The sequence below is a fragment of the Diabrotica virgifera genome, chromosome 7 (genome assembly GCF_917563875.1).
Source record: "Diabrotica virgifera virgifera chromosome 7, PGI_DIABVI_V3a".
Classification (NCBI taxonomy): domain Eukaryota; kingdom Metazoa; phylum Arthropoda; class Insecta; order Coleoptera; family Chrysomelidae; genus Diabrotica; species Diabrotica virgifera.
Window position 1 is genome coordinate 63,408,458 of NC_065449.1, and position 24,025 is coordinate 63,432,482.

Genomic DNA, 24,025 nt, shown 5'->3' on the forward strand with positions numbered 1-24,025 from the left:
AACCTTCCCTGAACTTCCACAAATAATTCAATATCAAAAGTAGCCAAATCGGTCCAGCCATTCTCGAGTTTGAGCGAGACACACGAACAGCAATTGATTTTTATATATAAGATGCAAAATTTTAGATGGCTATTCAAAAATAACGGTCGAAGATAGAAAAGTGAAAATTAAGGGTTGTATTTACCTTTGCCTTGCACATCACAAAAAATTAAGAAAAAACAGTTTGACCAAAAAAATAAAAAAATATATTAGGGGGGCAGCCCCCGTTACGACGTACGGATATGAAAAATACACAACAACCTATTATCGGTCCGGACGAATATACGTGGAAAATTTCATAAAAATCTATTCAGTCGTTCTAGAGTTTGGAACTCTAAGGACCTCATTGCCTTCTTTATATATGAATAGAAAACAAAAAAGTTGTGACTGGCTAATTGACACCCAAGTCTATGCCATAAAATAAAAAAAAAGTATCTCCAGAAATAAAAAAAGTCTCTAGCTCAAAAATTAAGTGACTTATAATGAAAAGAATGTCAATCCCTATTTTTTTTCAGCGAAAAAGCGATCGGATGCAACCCAATAATCACCAACCTAATTAAAATTAGTCAATGAACTTGTTTGGTCTTCTTTATTTATGTATTATTAATAGGTTCTAGAAGTTTGATTGGCTTAGAATAATTAGTTTAAAAAAATGGAGTTAAAACGAATAACGAATTTTTGTAGTTTGGAAAAAAATGGCCTTTTCTACAAAATACAAAGATTAGCATCAGAGATACGAGAAAATGTTTAAATATGAAATTGTAGCTTGTTTAATTACCAAGAACATGGTTTGCAAAAATTTTTTCTACGGCAAAAATTGAGTGGGCTATTGGCAATTAAATCTTGTAATAATATGCAAAAACCACCTTTACCAACCCTTTCAATGTCACCTCTTTTTGTGACTGGGAATTTTAAAAGGATTTAATATTAATAGCCTTATAGACCTTGTAACAACCTACAAAATTATTTTTTACCAAACTTTCTAAGATGAAAAATAAAAAAGTTACGATTTAAAAATCAGTATATTTTTTGAAAAAAAAATGAGAAATCCAATTGGAAGCATAATAATGTAAGTTAGCGGTGTTTTAGTCATTGGTCTTACTCATTCTTCTTTATTTATGTATTATTAATAGATTCTAGAAGTTCGACTGGCTTACAATGATTAGTTTAAAAATTAAAAAATCTCCTCTCCTGTAAAATTTTCAATTTGTGACTTAGGCAATTTGCTTATTAGACCGACGAAATTGCATTTTGTAAAAATACATTATATTTTTGTTAGTTTACGAATTATAATCATTTAAACAATTAATAGGCCTGGATCCCGCGCACCAAAAAAAGTTTATTAATAGCAAGCTGAAAATTTGTTAATAGCTTAATAGTGTCTAGTCGGACAAACTTTGATGCATGGGAACACTGGAACAGGGGAAGTTTTAATTGTGGAACGTAATTTTAATTGTGGAACTTATCATCCTGACAAGTTTATTATTGTGAAAACTAGCAGGTGGTTTTTAAGTTTATTCAATATAAAACTTTATATAATAAATGAAAAAATGTTTGTCCGACAAATATGTTGGGCATTTTAATAAGCCCGACACATAGAACATGTCAAATGACCGAAATTTTGTTGGTGATAAATAGCAGTCTGATTTTTGTATGAGACTTTAATGAAAGGGTAATAAATCAATTAAAAGTTCTGTGTGTCCAACAAAATACATGGGACATTTTCGTAGTCTGTTTTTCCGTCTAGACACTGTTCAGCTATTAACAAAAATTTTCAGATTGCTACGAATAAATTTTTTTTGATACGTGGGATCCAGGCCTATAAATTGTTTATAACAGATTCCCGTCACATTCGACACAAAAGCAAATTTTAAGTTCGAATTCACGGAGGTGGCGCACCCAGGTGGGGTTTTGGTGGTTAACCCTCCCAGGGCATATAAAAAATATGTAAAGAATAGTAGGAAAATATAACTTGTCTCTCACAAGCAATACAAGAGAATGTCGGTACCCAACCCAACCCCCCAGAGGATAATTCTAGGTGCGCCACTGTTCAGCGGGTCAGAATACATACATCAGAATACACTATAAAACTCCGTGATCTTTGTTCGGTCACGAAACAATCCTGGCCCCTGGACTATATTAAAATGCAGTAAAATACGGGCTCAACCGGGATTTGAACCCGGGACCTCTCGCACCCAAAACGAGAATCATACCCCTAGACCATTGAGCCGCCATGTATGCTTATATTTGTTTTATCTAGTAATTATTTAGTAACGATGACCTTCAGACATTAAAACACTTCAAAAATCTCACGTTTACTAGATTGTATATCATTACTTTCACTCACCTTCGATAGTTTATTTAAATAAATAACGAATTAATTCTTTTTTTTTAAGTATGTCGGCTCAATGGTCTAGGGGTATGATTCTCGCTTTGGGTGCGAGAGGTCCCGGGTTCAAATCCCGGTTGAGCCCAATTTTTGCTTATTTAAATTACATTAGTTTCGAAATTTAAATCACAATAAATTTATTTGTTATAATAGTCCATTCACTCACGGTCCAAAACCTTTTTTGCGATATTTTAAACACGAATTTTAAAGAACCGCTTGGATTGATATAAAATTTGTTACACATAGGTAGGTAACATGTCAAAGAAAAAAGTGATGTGCTGATATGTGCTTTTGGCCATAGGGGAGAGTACTGGAGACGACTCTGGAGGCGAGTACTGACCCTGGAGGCTGGTACTCGCCCTGGGGACGAGTACCACCCCTTCTCAGGGGTGAAAAACTTACGTCCAAAATAATCCGGAAATGAATAAACTGACTGAGTCTAAGCAACTTTTGTTCTATACAGTTTTCTCACTAAGTCAATAGTTTTTGAGTTATTTGCAAGTCGATATGTTCATTTTTCAACAAAAAATCCACCTTTTCAGACGGTTTTTCGCAAATAACTCAAAAACTCAGTATTTTACCGAAAAAATGTTCTTAGCAAAAATGTAGCTTATAAAAAAGGAAAGAAATAGTGTAGGTAGATATATAAAGTCTATAGACCCAGCGAAGCAGAGTTGTAGCTAATGAAAAGTAGTTCACTAGTTTCAACGTGAAATAGGTACCTAACCAAAAATGAAGCATTTTTTTAGGAAAACTCATCACAACTGTTTTAAAGTGTTCGAAGAAAGCTTTATTAAAAAAGTTTCTAGCATCAAAAGTAAGCGAGTTACACTCAAATTAAAGTTGGTCCCATTTTTTTGGTAAAAAAAATCGTGAAAATTACCCCCTAATTAGCATCCCAATTAAAATTGAATAAATTAATAGGAAAAGATTTCTTAAATAAGAAGTTTATTGGATTACCTACGTATTAGCTTCAATTTGGATGATTATCACTTTTTTGTAAAAACTCATAGTTTTTAAGTTATTTATAAAAAACTGCTTTAAAACACGCATTTTTTCAAGAAAAGTATTGATCTATTTTACTAACTTCATATAACAAATTTTGGTTAGAATTTATCCTTGTATCCTGTATGTATGGGGTTACGTTAATGTCACCCCCATGGTAAAACCGCAAGTTGGCACCATGTCACATTACCTTTGTTTCTTGAAACAAAGGTAAAGTTTCTAACTACTCACTAATTTGCGTGACAATCGATGGAGGTTCAACGAAATAGTAGGTGAAAACCCGGCGTTATCGAAATGCCTCCCGCTGTTTCAGGTAAATATTTTCATACATAAAATGCCTCCTAGGTACAATCGAAATGCCTCCGTTCCGTTAATCATTTAGGCTGATATTTTGTCTATTTAATCTCTGTATAATGACACAATGTTGCCAAATCATAATTTAAATAGGTACTATCTATTTTGATTTTTTAAATTCTTAATGCAGTTAATGCATAATTACATATTTGAAAATTCGACATTTCCTCCACATCTTTGGGCTGAGCACTCTTCATCCTTACAAAGAACCACAAACCCATGCGAAAGTTTTTATTCCAAGTATAATTCTTCTTTCTACTGCCCTCATCCTAACATTAATAATTTTATTGATATAATTTTACAATTTCAAATAAATACCTACATTAAAATGAATTCTGTTTCTACACCAAAAAGAAATTGTTGCGGAAAGTACAGCAAAAATAAACTTTCTATGTGAAAAAATTTTAGAATTAAGAGAATGTAAAATAAATGGATTAGAATTTGTCAAAGTAGTATCATATAAGTAAATTTAGGAAAAATATTTTGTAATTTTATATTTGTATACACATTTTGTAATATTTTCCAAATAAGTTTTTTGTGATGTTATTTTTAATAAATCTATAAAATACTTATTACCTATGTCTTTGTATTTTTTGTGAAATTATTAATAACAAAAAATAATAGTTATTATAATGGTTATAAAACTAATTATATACGTATAAGTTAGTTGAAATTTATTAATACTGCCTAGTGTCAATAACATTTAATACATAAAGGTTGAAAATAAAATAAATTAAATAACAAAATACCAATTTTGCCGAAAATCTCCAAAGGGACGAAGATGTGGCAACGTCTCACCTTCACATAAAGATTAGAAGCATGTAATTTATTTAGAGCTTAGGAGGCAATTCGTATGTGACCATTTTAGCGACAGGTAAGAAACCCTTCTGCGGGAGGCATTTCATATGCGCCCTGAAAACCTTCAGTAACTTTACTGATAAAAAACGCAAATGAAATTAATATAATGTTTGTAATATAATTTATTACACACAATAATATATAAAATTTATTTTCTTAATGACATTTTAAATATTGTAATCATTCAGTTTAATACATTATAAACATGCTAAGTACTAATTATTAATTGTTAAGATTGCTAGTAAACTAAAAATTAAATAAATTAAATAATAAATAAACTTAAACATAATTTAATCTGATTTATTAATTAATATTTTTGGTGATGTTTTCGTTTGCACATTATTAGTGTAAAGTGAATAATAATTTTAATATAATTAAATAACATTTTGGCGGATTGACCATTTTACTATGTAATTCACACTAAGAAATTAAAATAATACCAGATCATTTAATTTTTAACCATCAACAAAATGCTTTATTTTTCAAAAACCTAATTTTTTTAATAGTAATATATTCTTGTTAAGTCATAACTTTGATTATTCGGTAAAACTACATTATACGTCACAAGAAATTAAACAAAAATCATTAAAACATGTTTATTTATTCATAAATTCACTGTATAAATACCGTATATTATAGTCCGCACAATTCCTAAAACTTGTTGAGCAGCGCTGATTGACACAACTTCTTCTTCTTCATGTACCATGTCCTTTCAGAACATTGTTTACCTACATAGCTATCTTAATCTCATTGACACAACAGAGCAGTAAAAATGTTATCATATATAGATGTTGAAATAGTTATCTTCGCTTACTAACATTATTTATTACGTCCACTATTAATAAAAAAATGAGAAAAACAACTTAAAATAATCTGCAATGCAGAAGATGCAATACTAATATCTCAAAATAAAGATGATTTACAGCGTATACTGCACCGATTTAATATAACCGCCATAAAATTTAACATGTTTCCAAAAAAAAAACCAAATGCATGGATATAACAAATGAACTAAGATGTAGATAAATTAGAGCTGGATGATCACATAATAGAACAAGTCATGATATCTGGGCATCACACCATCTGTACTAAATTCTCAATCAAGATGCAGTAGAAATAAACAAACCAAGACAATTCAATGTTACGAGGAGCACTCCCAAATTATGATTTTCAATGTATAGGGAAGAGTTGGACAAAACCGGATACCATTCTTGTTTATTTTTATTACGGAAAAAATGTTAAAGAAATTATCATATTATTATTTTTTATAGATATAACATTTACTGAAGCACACAAAAAACATATTTTTAGCTATTTTTAATGACTGTAAAATAGTAAAAAAAATATTTATTAAAGTCTTACACATCCCGTTTTAGCATACCAAGGTTGGATAAAACGGGATAGGTTCACAATATTTAATTTTTTGCATAAAATGATCTAAAAAGTATAATTAAGTAGACATAAGACTGCAAAGCAAAATTTACCTTTGAAAAAACAATATCTTCAGTAGTCAGATACTTAAAAATAGGCCTTTTTATGTTTTATTGCAAAATAGGAAATAAGACCTTTTATTTAGGAATAGGTACGTATATCAGAACAAAAGTCACATAAAAATATGTTGTTCTTTTCTGCAGTATGAGAACACGCTTTATCGCTATTTAAAAAATTAATAGGCCAACAAATAAATAGGTGGATAAAATGGGACATATGAAACTGTATCCCATTTTATCCAATTTATTAGTGTCCCGTTTTGTCCAACTCAGACATTTTTCAAAACAAAAATGGCTCCTGCCTAAACGTGAAAGTAAAATTAGATAGACTACACTACTACACATGAGAATATTCGTTAATGAGTGCTTAAGTAAGTGTAATAGTCACCGGAATTATATGTTTATATATGTAGGCAATATAATGTAGAAAACAACGCACTTAAAAGTAAAAGGTACCAAAAAAATAGAGTCAAATAATTCTAACCACAACAACTTTTCATCAAATAGTGGCATCGAGGTAAAACGAACTGAGAATGTTAAAATGACGACTAAGAACAAGTTTTCGTCCTTGTCCGATTGATAGCAGCACTAGTTGGGTCTATAGGCTAGGTATCCCGTTTTATCCGACTATCCCGTTTTATCCAACTCTCCCCTATACATTGTATAAATCTCAGATCATGATTTACAAAGTTTATACATTGTAAATCATGATTCGAGGGTGCTCCTCGTAACATTGAAGTGTCTTGGTTTGTTTATTTCTACTGCATCTTGATTGTGAATTTAGGATAGCTAAGGAAAGCTCGAAACAGAAGTAGAAGATCAAGTGAATAAAGCAAAGTGCATAGAGCCGCAGGTTCCCTGAATGAAACAATACGGAGAAATAAAAATTTCGGAAAAGAAATAAAAGGCAGAATTTACGAAATAGTCATCAGACCAATAATGTCATACGCGGCAAAAACACGACCTGATACAGAAAGGACAAAAAAATACTAAAAACAGCAGAGTAGAATAACAGAAGAGTAGAATGGAATGACTACATAAGCCGAATGACAACAAATAGAGTAGTAAAGACGGCAAGAGACGGTTCCCCAATAGGAAGACGATCAGTGGGAAGACCACAAAAAAGATGGAATGACAATTTACTGGAGGCGCATTGAAAAAACAGACAAGACCTGTTCTTTTCCATTTTTATTGATTTCCGTAGTTTCCTATTTTTTGTTTGAATCTTCTCTATGTTGGTCTAGCTTAGTTGTCAGCTACCTCTTGTAAAAGTGGTTTTTCTTTTATTAATTAATGGAAAAATAATAGACACAAAAAGAAAATAAAAGAGAAAATGGCGTAAAATGAGAGTTGGCGTTATTCTTCGTTTTGCCATTGTTTTCGAATTTATTCTTTGTTTGGCATCTAAATATTAAAATATCAAAATATTTCTTATTAATTTAAAACTGTTTGTAATTATTTTACTTATTATTCATAGCGTTTAAACGTAAAAGCGACTGACTAAAAATTTTGGGTGGCGGAATTTTGTGCGGTGAGTGTAGGATGTCAATAAAAAAAAACAAAAATATTTAGTATCAAAATTTATTCCTATTATTAATAGTAATTTAAAACTGTAATTATCTTACTTATTATTTATAGCGTTCAAACTGAACGGTAATATAGTCAATAAATAATTGCAACAAAAAATTGTAAATTAATAAAATATTGGCATGTAACTAGCAATTTTGTGCACGCACTGTCGCTTTCCTAGGCCCAAATAAAATCTAATTATATTCAAGAGGTAATTATACAGCTCGTGTTGAATGCTAAACTGCAATTTTCTATGGTTGCAGTTTATACTTTCCAAATTGTTACAGCTGTAGAGGCAATCCAGAAAAGAAAACTCAGGAAACTAGTGGCAAGCAACTAGATCGGCACAAACAAAAACGTAGTTGAATAATGCTCTAGAGGAGCTTAAAGAAATGATAACAACGAAAAAGAATCTACAATTCAGTGAATACATAAAACAACTAGATAGATATACCTAACTGAACAAACAAACTAAAAAAGCCCCAGGGTACGGCCTCATCACAAGACAAATATTACAAGAGCTGCCGGAAAAAGGATATATGTACTGATGTGATCTTGATTATTGATCTGAGATAATATTTTTATATGTCATTTAATTTAATCAATGCATTAATAATAATCTAATTAATTTACCAGATCACATATCAATATGTTTTCAATCTCAGGGCTTTTTATAAAATTAATTACTTACATACGTGGCTTCTAAGTATTTCTCAATGGTTCCTAATCGGGATAGGAAAAAAAAAGTAAAATAATAACACATATGAGTTACAATTGTAATCAAAATATTGTTTATTTTATTTAAATGGCAATCACTGCTTAATATTTACTATATCTTATTATTCTTAAACATAACATTTACACATGGGAATCTTATTTCCTTTTGGTTTCCAATTGAAAGTTTTTATTAACATTTAACTATTATGATTTATTAGCAACAATTCTATTTAAGTTTGATGAAGCTTTTCTGATATTATTGATTATGTTTCTTCAATTTTAAATGTGGTATTTAATACGAAAAACCCATACATTCATGTCCAAACACATGAGACTGACCTTTTTCTGGTGAACTGAGAATGTCTTCACACAAGACCCGTTTCCTGCTATCCTTGGCTGCAATCAAAACCTCGTCCTGGCTTCCAGTAATGTTCTCCTCTGAAACTAGCTCGTATAGCTCTCGTTTCCTGCTTCTGTCGTGATGCTGTGTTCTACCTTTTTCGAAACTGCAATCAGCTACCGGGAACTCTTGGCTCAAGGAGGTTCTTTTACTCTCAACCTGGCCTACCTCTCGTTCCACGATAGATACTCCACACTCACGGAACTACACCGGCTTTCTCACTCTCCGTACACTACCGTCTACTACTGGACTTCACTTCTCGACAGCTCAAAACATTCTGATCTCTATTTGTCATTCATTCCCCTACTTTCTAAATATCCCTTCCAGATTCACAAATCAAACTTCCACCACCAACTCTCATTCGCAGTATTCCTCAAAACCAATTTTTAATCTTTCTAAATATGCTTAATGGATTTTAAAAGAAAAATAGTTAATTCCCATTCTAAAATTACTTTCTACTAATTACAAAATTTAATGATCTATTATCTACTTCCACTAAGTCTTATTTAGCATCGGCTAATGATCGAACCTTCCGCGAACAACGATAATGACCTATTATCGATTTCACTTGAGTTTTATTTTAAGCGCATTGTCCCGAGTTTCGTTTAATCACTTCTTAAAATTAAATATAACAATTTGTTGTATACAGGTTGTTCTAAATTTATATGCCCGTGGTTGAGAAAATTAAAAATATTTTATATTAAATTGAATTTTGTCTATAATTATCAAAATTTAATTTTCATATCAAATAGAAATATAACAAATCCCCGCCTTGTATTCGATAAAATTTATCTGCATTTTTTAAATAAATTTTCTCGAGGCAAAATCAACTCCCTGTATATTTCCTTACTTTAATCTACGTCTTATACCCCTTCTTCTTGTATTACTCTAATTAGTCCCACCTGTAGAGTAATTGTTTCCTTATTTTCAGTGTCCTCATCCTGTGTTAGAGTGTCGGCTATTATGTTGTCTTTCCCTTTTTCCCATATCAATCTTCTGTCTTTTTCCTCAGATTTTTCACATACTTTTACCGTGTATTCTGCATCCTCGTTTTCATATGCCTCCTCTTCAAATGCCACTGTTTCGATCATATCTTTTTCGCTTTCATTTGTTAGCTTTATTTCTTCTTCTCCTGAGCTCATCTCTTCTTTTGAGGAATCCCAGTTTTCTTTTGCTTTTGATACTCTCAATTTTTCTTCTTCTGGGCTCAACTCTTCTTTTGAGGAGCCACAGGTTTCATTTTCTTTTGTCTTTTTCTGACTTTTTCTCCCTTTTCTTCTTTGTCCTTGCTTCGTTGCCAAATTCATTTCCACTGTTTGTTCTTTACCTGATTCGTCCGTATTTTGTTTCTCCTGTTCCTTGTTCTGTTCTTCTTCTTTTTCTTCTGTTAGATTCATCGTATTATTTTTAAAATCTATCACTACATGTTTTTCTGCCAATTCGTCAACTCCTACTATCATGTCATGTGACATGTTTGGCATTATTACACATTGTAGTGCATACATCTTCTTACCCAGTCGTACCATTACTCGTATGCCTTCATTTATAGTTGCCAATGTCCGTTTGTTTGCGCCCACTAAATTTACCCTAGGTATTTTGTAAATTAAATTTGTTAAGTTAACTTCTTCTATTAGTTTTCTGTTGACCAATGTTATATTTCAGATCCAGTGTCTATCATAATTTTAATTGGTTTCTCGTTGATAAATCCATCCACAAATTTTAAATTAACTCCATTTTTCTTTTCGTTGTTTCTTGCCAATTTAATAAACTCCTTGGGGTTACAAAAGATTCCTGTTTGATTTTTGGTTTTTAGTGAGCGCCGTCGTGAAAAGACGCCGGTTGCTCATCGTTGTTTATATTTTCGTCATAATGTCTCTCTCCGTCATATTCATCTGTCTGGGTATTATTTACTTCTCTTCTATTTTCTCTTGGTCTGTCGGATCTGTTTCGGTTTTCTCGATATCCCTGTTCATTTTGTCTACCATTATTTCTGTTTTCTTGATTTGCGAGTGTGGTGTTTCTATTCTGGTATTCTCGATTTCTGTCCTCATTCCATTGCCTATTTCTTTGTTCATAATTTCCTCTTCCGTTGTCTCTATTTTCGTTTTCCCTTTTGGGATTAAAATCTCGTCTTGTATAGTCCCTCCTATTTTGATTTCTATCTCTGTAATCCTGTGTTTCTCGGGGCCTGTAATCTTCTCGCGACCTTCTTGATTTTCTTTCTCTTAAACGTGATTCTCTTATTTGTAGGAATTGGCATAAACTATCTATGTCTTTGTAGTTTTGCAATGTGATATGGTCTTCCAGCGTTTCTTCGAAATGTCTTGCAATCAGTTCGACTAATTGTTCCGATGAGTAATTATATTGTAAATGTTTTGCGTTATAGTAAATTTGTAATGCATATGTCCTTTCTGATATACCCATCCTATCATTGTATTTCCCATTTTGCAATTCCTTGTTAATTTCCAATTGTTGGACTTTTCCCCAGAAATAATTCAAAAATTTTTGTTCAAATTGTTGCCAACTGTCAAATTCTTCTTCTTTGCAATCGAACCATAGGCCTGCTTCATATTTTAGATGGTTTCTGATAGTTTCTTTTGCTGTTTCGAAATGTCCGATGTGCTGTATTTTCTTTTTCAGGCTATTTATGAACGGCACTGGGTGTAATCTTCTTACATCCCCGCCAAACCTTATCTTCACGTCATCTGTGCTATGTATAACCATTTCTCTTCTTTCTCCGACATTCTGTTGCGTATTGATTTCCGCAATCTTTCTTTCCACTTCTTCTATGTCTGCTTGAATAGCGTTTTGCAACTTGTTTTCCAAACTTTCCATTTCTTTTTTCTGGCAATTCGTTATCTCCTTTATTTTATTTTGAATTTTCATTTCTTGTTCTTTCATCTCGTTTTTCATTGTTGTTAAACATCCTTTTACTTCCTTTTCTATGCGTTCCTCCATTTTCTTGTTGTTCTCTTCTATTGCTTGTTTCATTTTTTGTTGTGTTTCATCCATTTTTTGATCCAATTTTTGTTGTGTTTCATCCATTTTTTGTTGTGTTTCATCCATTTTCTGTTGTGTTTCATCCATTTTTTGATCCAATTTTTGTTGTGTTTCATCCATTTTTCGTTGTGTTTCCTCCATTTTTTGATCCATTTTTTGTTGTGATTCATCCATTTTCTTTGATGTTTCTTCCTGATTTTTATCCATTGTTAGTTTTGTTTCTCTTTGATTGTCATCCAGTTTTTGTTGTGTTTCATCCATCTTCTGTTCCATTCTTTGTGACTGGAGTTGCATCATTTGTAATAATTTATCTATTCCTGATAATTCTTGCTGTTCTGATGCCATGATTGTCGTGTCTAAAATATCTTCTTGGTCTGAATTATTCTCTTGATTTGAATGTTCTTTTTGTTTTTTGTTGTCTTTGCTTTGGCTTCTTGTCACAGAAATTTGTTTTCAAGAAGTACTGTCCCCGCCAAATATGAAATTTTACTAGTATGTTACCAAGACGACTTTTTCTCACCCAAATATTATAAATTGTCAATAAATATATCAAATGTAAATATCGTAAAAAATAAAATATTAAATCAGTTATGTAAAACTTGTACCTAAAGAGATCTAAAATTTTATGTTATCAAATGTAAGTATCTCACTTTTTACCACAGGCATATAAATTTTCAAATACCGGCTTTACTCTCTCTATCCTTCAAATTTGCCACTAGAAATACTTTTCAATGCCCTCCACGTTGGACGACAGTTGATGTGATCTTGATTATTGATATGAGATAATATTCTTATATGTCATTTAATTTAATCAATGCATTAATCATAATCTAATTAATTTACCAGATCACATATCAATATGTTTTCAATCTAAGGCGAATTATAAAATTAATTACTTACTCTCGTGGCTTCTAAGTATTTCTCAATGGTTCCTAATCGGGATAGGAAAGAAAAGAGTAAAATAATACACACATATGGGTTACAATTGTAATCAAAATATTGTTTATTTTATTTAAATGGTAATCACTGCTTAATATTTACTATATCTTATTATTCTTAAACATAACATTTACACATGGGAATCTTATTTCCTTTTGGTTTCCAATTGAAAGTTTTTATTAACATTTAACTATTATGATTTATTAGCAACAATTCTATTTAAGTTTGATGAAGCTTTTCTGATATTATTGATTATGTTTCTTCAATTTTAAATGTGGTATTTAATACGAAAAACCCATACATTCATGTCCAAACAAATGAGACTGACCTTTTTCTGGTGAACTGAGAATGTCTTCACACAAGACCCGTTTCCTGCTATCCTTGGCTGCAATCAAAACCTCGTCCTGGCTTCCAGTAATGTTCTCCTCTGAAACTAGCTCGTATAGCTCTCGTTTCCTGCTTCTCCCGTGATGCTGTGTTCTACCTTTTTCGAAACTGCAATCAGCTACCGGGAACTCTTGGCTCAAGGAGGTTCTTTTACTCTCAACCTGGCCTACCTCTCGTTCCACGATAGATACTCCACACTCACGGAACTACACCGGCTTTCTCACTCTCCGTACACTACCGTCTACTACTGGACTTCACTTCTCGACAGCTCAAAACATTCTGATCTCTATTTGTCATTCATTCCCCTACTTTCTAAATATCCCTTCCAGATTCACAAATCAAACTTCCACCACCAACTCTCATTCGCAGTATTCCTCAAAACCAATTTTTAATCTTTCTAAATATGCTTAATGGATTTCAAAAGAAAAATAGTTAATTCCCATTCTAAAATTACTTTCTACTAATTACAAAATTTAATGATCTATTATCTACTTCCACTAAGTCTTATTTAGCATCGGCTAATGATCGAACCTTCCGCGAACAACGATAATGACCTATTATCGATTTCACTTGAGTTTTATTTTAAGCGCATTGTCCCGAGTTTCGTTTAATCACTTCTTAAAATTAAATACAACAATTTGTTGTATACAGGTTGTTCTAAATTTATATGCCCGTGGTTGAGAAAATTAAAAATATTTTATATTAAATTGAATTTTGTCTATAATTATCAAAATTTAATTTTCATATCAAATAGAAATATAACAGTACATATCTAACAGAACTATTGAATTCAATAACGAAAATCAGCTATTTCTCACCACAATGGAAAGTAGCTAGCATAACACCCATTTTAAAATAAAGTAAACCACCTGAAAGTGTGAAATTATACCGGCCCATCAGCCTACTACCAGTGCTCTCCAAAGTGTTCGAAAAACTGTTACTAACAAGATTAATACCTCTCCTATAAGACAAGGGAATAATTCTAACTCACCAATTTGGATTCAGGCAGAAATATTCTACTATTCAACAAGTACATCGAGTAGTAAACGGAATTCATAAAGACCTCGAGGCATCCAGATATTGTCCCTCTCTGTTCATAGACATATGACAAACGTTTGACACGGTATGGCACCACGGGTTGCTCTATAAGCTGAGGAGTTGTTTACCTCTAAACTATTACACACTACTAAAGTCATACCTTGCAAATAGACGTTTTGGAGTCAAATACGATAATGAAATAAGAGAACTCCAACCCATAACAGCAGGAGTCACACAGGGAAGTGTACTGAGGCCTATCCTGTACCTGCTCTACACTACCTACCTGCCAACATCACATGCCACAACAACAGCTACACTAGCTACACTTGCAGATGATACGGCCTTCTTATGCTCCAACAAGAATCCACACATCGCATCAGAACTCCTGAAAAATAACATGAAGTCGAAAAATAGTTAAAAAAAATACAGAATTAAACCGAATGAGCAAAAGTTGATTCATGTTACAGAAAGGTGACGTATCTAAAGTAGGTACCTTGGGATTCACCTGGATAGAAAACTGACCTGGAAAAAACACATATTTTCTAAAACAAAACAACTGGAAATGGGTCATAAAGCGAGAGACATACATATACTGGCTACTAGGAAAACACTCACACTTAACTCAAAATAAATTACTCCTGTACAAAGCGGTGTTTATAATACAGGTGCAGGTGTATATAATTACCTGGGAACTGTGATTAATGAAAACAACGACAACTCTGAAGAAATCAAGATCAGAATAGAAAAAGCTAGAGCTACTTTTACCAAAATGAAAACAGTTTTATGCGGAAGAGAGCTAAGTTTAAATCTTAAAATTCTCCTGATGAGATGTTACGTGCTGTCAGTTCTTTTCTATGGAATGGAAGCTTGGACACTGAAAAAGATCGATACAAGGAAAATAGAAGCATTCGAGATGTGGATGTACCGCAGGATACTGAGAATATCGTGGACAGAGAGAGTGACAAACATGGAAGTGTTGCGAAGGATGAGGAAAGAAAAAGAACTTGCGCTTACTATTAAAAAGCACAAACTGCAATACTTGGGACATATAATGAGGGGACAAAAGTACCAGCTACTACAATTAATTATTCAGGGAAAAATAATAGGTAAAAGATCCATTGGCAGAAGAAAACATTCATGGTTGAAGAATTTAAGAGATTGGTACAAGTGCAGCAGCTGCCAATTATTTAGATCTACGGTATCAAAAATACGCATAGCCTTGATGATAGCCAAACTTCGGAACGAGGACGGCACCTGAAGAAGAAGAAAGCGGTGTTGAAGCCGGTATGGATCTGTGGGATAGAACTGTGGGGAACAGCAACAAATTCTATTATAGAAATTATACAAAGGTTTCATTCCAAAATATAAAGGATGATTTTAAATATACCTTGGTAGCAAGGAAATTGATGCCTGATGCAGATACGTACGGTGCATAGGTTAAAAGGTAAAGTACCTAGTGATTTAGTGTGAGCACACAAAAAGTGTAGTGCTAATCATGTTTTTCCCATACCCAATAACAGTTCAATATACTAACTAAGCATTAATAGCAGCATATTAATGGATATGTTCGCTACATGTCAACAGTTTAACCGACATAAATATTCCTACTTAATGCTTACTTTGTAATAAATGCAGCCTGTAATAAAATGGGTTGTCAATTAAAAAAAAAAACAAAAATGTTTCGTATCTAAATTTTTTAAGATATCAAAATTTATTCCTATTTATAGTAATGTAAAACTGTAATTATTTTACTTATTATTCATAGCGTTCAAACGTAGCAACTGAACGGTAATATAGTCAATAAATAATTGCAACAAATTGTAAATTAATAAAATATTGGCATGTAACTAGCAATTTTTTGCACGCACTGTCGCTTTCCTAGACCCAAATAAAATCTAATTATATTCAAGAGGTAATTATACAGCTTGTGTTGAATGCTAAACTGCAATTTTCTATAGTTTCAGCGTATACTTTCGAATTTGTTACAGCTGCAGAGGCAACAGTAACTGATTGTGGATGGCAGAAACGGTGATTAGGCATATAAAACGTATTGTTTATAAATATATTTATAGTCTCATAAATTAACATAATTTGAATAATTAATTACATATTTTCTACAGCGTTAATTAATGGTGCGCAAATGCGTTATGTGAACATATTGATTATTGTGATTATATTGATGATATTTTAATAAAAGAATGCAATCTGGTTCACTTTTGAAGTATTAAGGATATTTATTTTCTTCCTCTTCTTTTTGTGTACACATGACTGCCTTTTTTCCTTTTATCTATTTATCAATGTGCCTCCAGTAAGTTATCGTTCCATCGTTTTCGTGGTCTTCCTATTGGGAACCGTCTTTCGCCGTATTTACTACTCTATTTGTTGTTATTCACCTTATATTATTGTTTTATTCCAGAGGCGTGCGGTCCATGGAAGCGGGGGAAGCGGTGCTTCCCTATACTTCCATATAAGAAAATACATATATTATTAATTAGTATTTAATTCTCAACAATGTTTCCCTAATCTAAGTAATCTATTATGTAACTAATAGGCATTGAAACATTATTAAAATTTGATCGCATACGAACGGTCTCAAATAAGCACACAATTCAACGATTCAGTCCGGTCCTGACGGAAGCGCATCTCAAAATCGCTGCTTTTCATGCATTTGTCCCGTTCAAAAACTGGTTAGGGTTTAATAACCTCACTCGCTAGTCATGTTCCTTTCACGCGAATTTTGATACGCCTAGAAGCGCTCGTCCGACCGCTTCCGATTCGAAAACGAGATGCGGAGTCTGTTACTGCTGCTATAAGGGGTAGGTATTTAGGTACAAATGGCTCGATTTCAATTTTTTGCTTAATATTTTTACTAATATTTTATTTGACATTTTGAGATTTTTCCTTTTACTGATATTTTATAGTACCTACGACATTTTACAGAAGAAGTCAAGTGACATTGCATTTTGTATAAGACAATTTGATGACTTTTTGATGATGAGCTGTTTAAAAATTTTGGGATAAAGCTGAAAATATGGGCTTCGAACATAAAAGAAAAATAATGATGATTGATATTGTCGGCGAAAGAGAGATCTATCGACGATTATACATCGAAATTTTTGATAATATTCTACAACAAATGAATTATCACTTTGAAAATTTTAAAGAAATAAACATATGTAGAATTATGTAATTTTAATATGTCTAATTATAATTCATTAAAATCTCCCACAGAGGTATGTATCTATTTAATTCAGTACGATTACCATTGCCTCAATGAATTTGTATCACCCGAATCTCATTCTCAAGGCGTGTGCATGTCTCTCAGACTGGGTTAAACACTATACCTAATTTTTTGTAGTTCTTGTTTTTAGTCGATATAAGTTAACAGGTAATACATTAGGTATACACCTATTAAGTAGGTATATGTTTTGATCTCGACCCTCGTAAGAAAATATTTGTTAAACCCTTATTGAATCGCTTCCTTTTCCGAAAATGTCACCGCACGCCACTGTTTTATTCTATTTTTCTATTTCTTACCTAGTCGTATATCCGTACTTCTAGCTCTTTCTCTAGCTCCGAATTCTACAGGTTGATTAATAACTACGTGGTAAAGCAAAGGCAGGCCCGGCCCTAGGGATTTTGCCGCCCTGGGCAAGATCGGCGAACGCGCCCCCCGCCCCCTACTTAAGATTGTATTTTTATTGATGTGTTATACATGATGTGTCAATGGCAATATGCCATTTTCTACTGTATTTGAACGATACACGCTCAAAAACACATATATGTATTTGCAGTATTTTCGTGAGATTTTACTACATTACTGTATATTAACATGTTTTAATATCCAAAAACTCACTATCCATATCCATAATTACACACTTACTTTTTGAAGTAAGTAGCACTCTTCTTATCTTGGCACGGGAAAACTCTTTTATTATTTCTCCAAGATCCAGGGACTCGGCTATTTCGTGTTCAATAGAGATTGTCGCTAGAGCTCTCAAACGTTCCTGGAACATAGTTGATCTTAAGTAATTTTTTATTATATTTAGCTTTGAAAAGCTTTTCTCTCCAGAGGACACTGTCACTGGTAGGGTTAATAAAATCCTCAAAGCAACACTAACGTTGGGTGCGAAATCAAAATCATACTCTCTAATCATTTTCAGGGTCTCTAGAGGTGTACTCTTGGGCTTCACAATCGTGGAAAGTACTTTGAGTTCATCTTTTAGGTCAGCATAATTTAGATTTATAGCATCACATAGCTTAAAACATTTATCTGATAAATCATGCGTCTCGTTTGTGTGTGTCAAATAGCTCTGGAATTTTAAATAACTTCTGAGAAACGTAATAGTTATTTTCCTAACAAGTGCAGAAAGTCATACTTTTCCGCACGCGATTGCAGTTTGCCGAACGAAGCGAAGCGGAGTTCGGCAAGCAGTCGAGTGCGGAAAAGAGACTTTCTGCAAGAGTTAGGAACAATATTTTTTCTACGAGCATTTAAAAATGACCAAATCTTAATCAATTAATTGAATTAATATAAAAATACATACACAAATTAAATCTTTGACAAGGTTGTCAAAACCAAACTTTCTATATAATTGGTTAGCATGACGACGATCTAATAACACCGAATTAAATTCAATGCGGTGCCTAAATACCTGTTATGTACAGGTTTTAATATTTTAAAGGCATAGCAACGATGTGAACTCTTGGGCTTCACAATCGTGGAAAGTACTTTGAGTTCATCTTTTAGGTCAGCATAATTTAGATTTATAGCATCACATAGCTTAAACCATTTATCTGATAAATCATGCGTCTCTTTTGTGTGTGTCAAATAGCTCTGGAATTTTAAATAACTTCTGAGAAACGTAATAGTTATTTTCCTAACAAGTGCAGAAAGTCATACTTTTCCGCACGCGATTGCAGTTTGCCGAACGAAGCGAAGCGGAGTTCGGCAAGCAGTCGAGTGCGGAAAAGAGACTTTCTGCAAGAGTTAGGAACAATATTTTTTCTACGAGCATTTAAAAATGACCAAATCTTAATCAATTAATTGAATTAATATAAAAATACATACACAAATTAAATCTTTGACAAGGTTGTCAAAACCAAACTTTCTATATAATTGGTTAGCATGACGACGATCTAATAACACCGAATTAAATTCAATGCGGTGCCTAAATACCTGTTATGTACAGGTTTTAATATTTTAAAGGCATAGCAACGATGTGAACTCTTGGGCTTCACAATCGTGGAAAGTACTTTAAGTTCATCTTTTAGGTCAGCATAATTTAGATTTATAGCATCACATAGCTTAAACCATTTATCTGATAAATCATGCGTCTCTTTTGTGTGTGTCAAATAGCTCTGGAATTTTAAATAACTTCTGAGAAACGTAATAGTTATTTTCCTAACAAGTGCAGAAAGTCATACTTTTCCGCACGCGATTGCAGTTTGCCGAACGAAGCGAAGCGGAGTTCGGCAAGCAGTCGAGTGCGGAAAAGAGACTTTCTGCAAGAGTTAGGAACAATATTTTTTCTACGAGCATTTAAAAATGACCAAATCTTAATCAATTAATTGAATTAATATAAAAATACATACACAAATTAAATCTTTGACAAGGTTGTCAAAACCAAACTTTCTATATAATTGGTTAGCATAACGACGATCTAATAACACCGAATTAAATTCAATGCGATGCCTAAATACCTGTTATGTACAGGTTTTAATATTTTAAAGGCATAGCAACGATGTCAAACAAAGCAATTATTGTCAAGAAGCACGGCACACACTTTAAAATTTATCTTTACTTACGAATTAAAAAATAATTCAGTGATTTAGATGGCATCAAGTGACGAAGAACTACCTCCATCTATCCTCGACGTTTGTCAATTATCTTAATTTGTTACCGGAAAAATCAGCAAACAGGTACAAGAAAGAATACAATATTTTTATGAGTTGGTGTAAAGAAAAAAGTGTAAATAGCTTAAAAGAAGAAGTGTTTTTGGCTTATTTTATTAGTCTATCCAAAATCTGCAAACCAAATACTTTGTGGTCCCGCTATTCCATGCTCAAGTCAGTATTAAAAATTGAAAAAAATGTCAATATAGGCGATTATTTTAAGTTAACAGCATATTTGAAGAAAAAAGCGTAGGATCCAGTTGTACGTTCAATATAAACATTGTAAATAATAAATAAATATAATTAAAATTACATATTTTGTATTTGATAATAATAAAATTGTTAAAAAGTTGACTTAATTCTTTGACAATGTTGTCAAAACCAAACGTTCAAAATTAGTTAGCATGACGACGATCTTGGTTTCCATGACGGTGGATACGCGTGCGGAAAAGTAAAAACCGCGTGCGGAAAAGTAAACCGCGTGCGGAAAAGTAACACGCGTGCGGAAAAGTAAAACTTTCTAAACTAAAATGCGTGCGCGAAAGTAGACATTTTTGCACGCTCGTAGAAAAAATGGTTTTCCGTTTTTTCTAATAAACTGACAGCTTGATACATTCCTATGTCACTACTCTGCAGTGATTTGCTGACTATGTTGATGTTAAGTAAAATGTCATGCCATATTACCACAGAGTAAAGAAAAGTAAAATCACAGATTTGATTTGTCAAACAGCTTGCTCATGAGCAACCATTTTATCATTATTTTTATTGACAGTGATTTCTACAAGACCATCGCAGATATCTTCAATTTGGTATCTGATCGGAGTAAAATTGCATCAATGATCATCTAGTTCCCATCTAATTGCGGTCAAAGGTATCAATTTTATGCTAGATATATGATTTTTCAGTATAGTCCAACGATGAATAGATGCTGAGAAAAAGTTGTAGATTTTTATCACTAAGGAAAAGAAAGAAACTGCAAACTGTGCGGCTTTGGTAGCATCGTTCACGACTAAGTTGGCTGAATGGCTAGAACTAGAACATAAGACAAAAAGTTTTTCACTTTCATGTTTGCCCCATTATCATACTCTTGTCCTCTCATATCTTACAAAGGTTTTCTCAGTTCATTCAGTTCTTGCAAAATAACGTTTGTAATAAGTCCCAAGCCAGTGATTTCCAGTGCAGGCACAAATCGAAGAAAATGTTCTGCAATTTTAACACTTTGTGAACAGGAACCTAAATCGACAAAATGTACAACAATAATCATCTGTTCCACAGAAATATCAGGTGTACAATCTAAAATTATGCTATAATACTTTGCTGATTTCAAAAAGCTTAAAATTTTATTTTTGATTTGGTCATGGAGGAGCTGAATAATTTCGTTTTGAATACGTTTTCTCAAGTAGTGATGCTGCTTGTTAGTAACATTCGTTGTTCTCCTAATGTGCTCTTGTAAAACAGAATCAAATTTTCCAAATAGCTCAACAACCTTAAAAAAATTACCATTGTTGTGATGAAAAAGTTTATCAGAATCGCCCCTCAATGGAAGACACTATTGTGCTAAGAACTGTATTATTGATATAAGTCGTTCTATTACATTTCTCCAATGACGAGTTTCTGAATTTAGAACTTTTTATGTTTCTTCGTCTATGGTTTTGCCCGATTCTACTCTAATTGCTAGTTCTACCACTGTCACTGTGACTGTAGATGAGCTGGAGACTTAGCGTGGCTGGACGCTTCAGCCACATATTTCCAACTATTATATCCATTTTCAGTAAATTTAATTTTAAGTGAATCTCAGTGAATTTAATTAAGCTCTGATCCCAGTAGGTATTATTAGGCGATGAAGAAGAAGGCGGTGTTGTCGATTTCCCGTCGAATGAACCTTGCAATTATTATTGATTCACTTATTTAATTCTCGTTTTTACAGCTGCATTTTTGCCCCTCTTGTTCATAATATTGATTTTTTATCATATTAAAAACATAATTTATTATTTCTTCAAATTCAAAAATTGGCTGTCGTCTAAAATTTGCCGCCCCTAAATTTGCCGCCCTGGGCGGCCGCCCAGTTCACCCACCCCTGGGGCCGGGTCTGAGAAAAGGTATATTTATTGTAAATGGAACATTCAGTATATTTTCTCATATTTAGATCCCTCTCATAAGTCGTGTTCTTACAATAAGTTTCACAAGTTAATATTATTAAAAGCTTCTCGTTATTGCAGGCTTAATCAGGCTGCTAAAGAGCACGTTCAAACCCGGTTACCTGGTAATGACGTGCGCGGATAGTGCAAGCGCACAATGGCTCATCGACACTACTCCCGCTCTAAAGCCTTGGGAAGGTGCAAACCTCCAGGCTAAGGACGAGAGTGAAGTCGAGAGGCCGTGTTCTTGCACTGTCTACATCCCAGACGAGGACGGAAAGAGGTTGGAGGCGGAAAGTGTGCTGACTCGATTAAGGGTCAGCAACCGAAAGCTCAACACTCTTTTATGGACCGTTTTGGGCAAAACGCCTGCAGGAAAAGGGCAGGTATGGGTCCTCTCAATGGACAAAGAGTCCTTTGAGGAACTCAAAAAACTTCAAATGTGTCCTTACTTTGGCATAGGAAGAATTAAATTTCGTGTCAAGGATGATGGGCACATTGAGAAGGTTGCAGAGGCCGGACCAAGGGGGTTGCAAGGCGTAACTACCACAACCTCGGCAGTTAAGTCTAAGCAAAAAAGAAAAGAAGTCAAACCTTCAGAGGCGCAAAGCTCTAAAGTAGCGTCAAAGAAGGTTAAGACTTCGAGCAAAAGCAAGGCTCCCCCTAAGGATGATAAGTCAAGGGAAGGAGCAAAAGAAGGAAAAATCCCGGAAGAAGTCCGCACCGACTTGCAGGGGAGTGCTACAGACCCGCCCAGAAGGCTAGAAGCCACTGAGCGTGTGGTCTCTCCCATGAAAGGGGTAGAGGACACGGGAAAACCCGAAAGATAGCCTTCAATTTAGAGGAAGGCAGAATAAAGATCCTGCAGGTCAACCTACATCATGCCAAATCTGCGTCGGCGGTTTTGTGCAGAAGGTTTGATATGGAAGGCCTGGACTTGGCCCTACTGCAGGAACCATGGCTCCACGGAGGGAGAGTTGCAGGCTTAAAGCCGCAACAAGGTAAGTTACTATACGATGCGAAAGGAGAGACACCTCGAGCATGCATTGTATATGGCAACGAAGTAAACTGTACACTGATTCCGGATCTTTGCTGCGGAGACTTTGTTACAGGTATTCTAACCGCTTCCACCGAGGAAGGTAGTAAAAGATGGTTGGTCTGTTCTGCCTACTTCGCTGGAGAGAAGGTCTTCCGCCCAGGCATAGTAGAGGACATTATAACCTACAGTCGAAGGGAGAACCTTCATCTAATACTGGGATGTGATGCCAATGCCCACCATCTGGCATGGGGGAGTACGAACATCAATAGTCGAGGTGAGTCTTTACTACAGTTCATCTTAAGCATGGGTTTAGAAATAGCCAATATAGGAAATAAACCTACCTTCGTTACGGCCACGCGCAGAGAAGTCTTAGATGTAACACTTTGCAGTGAAAAAACGTATGATACTATAAAGAATTGGCATGTGTCAGAGGAACCTTCATGTTCCGATCATAGGCACATTCGATTCGATTTAGCTACTTCGATTCGAATGGTGGCAAGATTCAGGAACCCGAGAGAGACGGATTGGGAAGGCTATAGAGGCTCACTCGAGAAGTCTCTCGAGGGAGGAATCGGCACCATAAGAGATAGGGAAGATCTCGAGCTGGCAATTGAAACGGTGAGCGGAGCTGTTCTGGCCTCTTACCAGGAGAATTGTCCAGAGAGAGAAAAGAAAGGAAAGAAAAACACACCCTGGTGGAATGAACACTTACAAAAGCTTAGGGCAGATGTAAGAAGGCTATTCAATAAAGCCAAATTCAACCAGGAG

At 33.8% G+C, this 24,025-nt stretch overlaps 2 non-coding genes across 2 annotated transcripts; one reads left to right on the plus strand and one right to left on the minus strand.

Annotated features, from left to right (window-relative positions):
- Positions 1-2,197: 2,197 nt before the first annotated feature.
- On the minus strand, positions 2,198-2,269 carry Trnap-ugg (transfer RNA proline (anticodon UGG)). The gene has a single exon. It is a non-coding gene; the product is annotated as a tRNA-Pro (tRNA).
- Positions 2,270-2,441: 172 nt separating this feature from the next.
- On the plus strand, positions 2,442-2,513 carry Trnap-ugg (transfer RNA proline (anticodon UGG)). The gene has a single exon. It is a non-coding gene; the product is annotated as a tRNA-Pro (tRNA).
- The last annotated feature ends 21,512 nt before the right edge of the window (positions 2,514-24,025 follow it).